The sequence below is a fragment of the Egretta garzetta genome, unplaced genomic scaffold (genome assembly GCF_000687185.1).
Source record: "Egretta garzetta isolate BGI_Z169 unplaced genomic scaffold, ASM68718v1 scaffold148, whole genome shotgun sequence".
NCBI lineage: Eukaryota > Metazoa > Chordata > Aves > Pelecaniformes > Ardeidae > Egretta > Egretta garzetta.
Window position 1 is genome coordinate 432,168 of NW_009260669.1, and position 3,671 is coordinate 435,838.

A 3,671-nucleotide genomic window follows, 5' to 3' on the forward strand; every position below is an offset into this window, starting at 1 on the left:
ATTGCTGAGCCTTCTCCTAGCAAAATACATGCAGCCCACCTTCAAGGCCCCCTGCATTACACAGTATCCATACACAAAGCTGATTCTCCTCCCACATTAGTGTAATTAGCACTGCCTTCATTAAAATTAACGGAATCCTCACTGTGTACTTCAGAGCAGCAGTGAGTACTAGGTCATGCGTAGCACTCTCTGACATACATGACATATGTCTCATCTCCTCTCCTTCCCAACAGCATCATCCTGGCACGAAATACACCTTGGGGTGCCCCAAGGCACTGACAATAATTGCTTGTGAGCAGTATTGGTGTTTGCCTGCTGCCGAGTTACTGCTTAATCCAGCATTGTTCAGCTACAGTGTTACGAGGCTTTAAAACTGAACTTATCTTGTGGTTCCCAGAAAAATTTCATTTTGAATTAAACACACAAAGTCTCTTACTCAGAAAGGCCCTTCACAGAGGTGGTGCACATGACATCCGAATTCTGCCCTGTCATTAGTGACATTGCTGAACAAGGACATTATCATAGCTAATTAACATCTAAAGTATCCACTGTCTATTAATTAATCACACTAACGCAAGAGGAGAATCAGCTCTGTGTATGCATACAGTGTAATCCAGAGGTCCTTGAAGGTGGATTGCATGTACTTTGCCAGGGGGAAGACTCAGAAATGGGGCAGAGGAGCATTTGATGTAGTAGTGGATTTCTAATTGCTAACTACCTTTGATGTCTTTTTTACCATTTGTTCATCTGTTTAAATTTCAAATAGTGTAATACAGCTTCTTACCATTGGTAATGGTTTAGATAGGATGCCACATGGGACCATGGCATCACATGGGAGGCCCCTAGTTAATCTGGAAAAAAATGGGGGTTACTAGAACTGTCAAAAAGTCAAGAAGGCAAAACTGCTGCATACAGACTGTAGAAGTGAAGCAGTAGTGTGGAAGAAGATACCTTGCATTGAATCTTGGTAACATTTTGTTTGCTTAGTGCAAAAATAAATAAATTAGATAAAATTTCACTTTAGCTTAGGTAGGCATTGAGTTATAATTATGCATATATTTGCATGCTTTATTCAGAAGCTATTTTACCTCGGTCTACTCACTTTTCCAAAGACAGAAATCGAAATTCTTTCCCACTATCCTCTATTTCTTCCATTATATTCAATTTCTCATATGTGATTTTGTGTCTAGTTAAAGATGACAGCAAGTCTGGTGGCTGAATCAGATGAATTAAATTAAAATCTGAAAAACAGCAAAATAGAAGGGTGAAGGTTGATCGTTATCCCCACACAACACTGTATATTCCACACCAAACACAAGAAATTGTATCTATTATGCTGATGCGATAGCAGCTGAAGATAATCTCACAGAAAAGTGAGCCCAGGAGCAGGTGATGGGGACTCAGGAGGCCATACTGAACAACAGCTATTTGTTGTTACAGCAAGCAAAACAACAAAATCTCTTGAAATAATCCTCTCTCAGGAATGAGGCCATAAAATACACACGCAGCTTCAGAGCAATCTCCCAGTTTGTCAGATGAAGGGAAAAGCTGTATAATTCTAACTATAGGAATGAAATACACTACCTTATATACCCATAGTGCTGTGAAGCAACCCTGATCAGTGCGTTACAGCAAACACATTCCTGACATTTTGGAATAAAACTGATAGATGGTGTACTGCCCAAACACAGACTACATTTAACTATCGTTTCTTTTACTACCCAGTAGAGTATTTTAGATTCTAAGAAAATACTAGCTAGAAAAAGAAGAGCTAAATGTGTAAAAAAGCAGGTGCTATACAGTTCTGTTTTCCTGCTACAGGGTGATAAAAAGAAAAGGAACTTGGGGCTGTCTCACCCTTTCTACCTGCGGGTGTAGTGACAGCGCTAAAAGGGCGAGGGCAGAGACAGAACTTAGTCAAACGTACAGAAATGTGTGTGCTAGGCACACGAGTGAATCAAACAAAATCCATGAACAGCTGGGGTGTCCTACCTGTAGTACCTCCATCCTTATAACATCTGCCTCTCCCATTATCCTGTATTTCCACCTACCATAATCCCTGCTTACTACTTTATCCCTTAATCTGCACACTTTCACTTGCCAGTATCCAAACCACGTGTTGTTTGTATCAGAAATCATTCTTCATCCTTTATTTCCAAAGCAGAAAATTATCCCTAAGCTTACTAATTTTCCTCTCCCCTCACTCCGTTCTTCCCTGAGCAGCAGTCTACATCATGACCTCCGCCACGTTGTCACAGGAGACTCCAGGGACCCTAAAACAAGACCAGGTTCCCACACGTGAGCCAAACTGCTTTGTAAAAACTCTTATCCCATGGTACCAGTGTGGAAGTCTGCACAAGAGAACACAAAATGGACTCTGTACACGAACCACTCGGGAGGGCAAACGGCTGGTGGCAGAGAAGCAAGCCGCACCTCTCAGCTGCCCAGCCATTCTCCATAGCAGTAGCACAATGACGGTGACCAAACACAATGTCTCAGGGGTGTTACGGAGTGTTAAAGGGTTAATGTTGCTTGGGGTTTCTTTAAGAAAGGATTTCATACCATACTTTGCTAGGGTTGAGTGCATCCTTACCAACCAGAAAACATTAAAATTATTTAACTCACAGTTTGATTGTTACCTACTTCATCTTACATCATTACTTAGTTTATTCAGCGAATACGCTTTATTCATTCAGAAGTGTTACCTACTTCATCTTACATCATTACTTACAGTTTATTCAGCGAATACGCTTTATTCATTCAGAGACCCCTGTAAAGAAGAAAATCCAACACATCCAATTGATACACTTTTCCCTCAAGATTATTACAAGAAAAAACTTTTAATTTACCAGGTACAATAATAGCTTAGTCTGACTTAAAGTCTTTGTACTCTAATGCTAAAACACCTCCTGTACTGTAAAATCCTGCTCTTTTTAAGCTCATTCTGGGAGCAGAGATCCTATAGAAACAAAAAAATCCTAAGGGCTCACTGGGGAAGATGAACCTTCAGTTTAGAATAGATTTGCCTTGTGCCTTATTAGGTGTTTTGACTGAAACTTTTCCTGAGATACACAAAGTTTTTGCTCATGTGCAGGCTGTTTATCTAAGAAATTCTGTGAAATCTACTTTGCTTCAAACCTTCTGGGCTCACAAGTTGGGGGTGGTGGTGGATACAAAGTCACGCAGATGCTCAGCTGATTCTGCTTTGAGCAGGAGGTCGGACCAGACGATCTCCTGAGGTCCTTTCCAACCCGAATTTTCCTGTGATCCTATTATAAGGTGATAGGATGTTTCTTTTGCAATCCAAACAGCTCTACATGCGCATGGTGGGGAGAGAGTTGGAGACACTGCATGTAGTTTGCTTAGGGGTTTTATATTAGAGAACCAAAAAGGCAAACAACAAAACAGCCCATGGATAGAAGCGGACACGCACAGTCCTACGCTGAGCTCTGAGAAAGAACGCCAGGCACCTGAAGAGAAAGTTAACCGAGTAGTTCTGAGCCGTGGAGCAGGATGGTTTCGTTCGGCTTTCTTTTTGTGGGGGAAAAAATCCTGCTGCCTGGTGAGCCCCCCGAGGGCAGAAAGCTCCGCCGCTGCCCCAGGCCCCCTCCGCGCCTCCTCCCGAGGCGACGATCGCCCCGCAAGTCTCCAGCACCCAGCGCCGCGGGCGG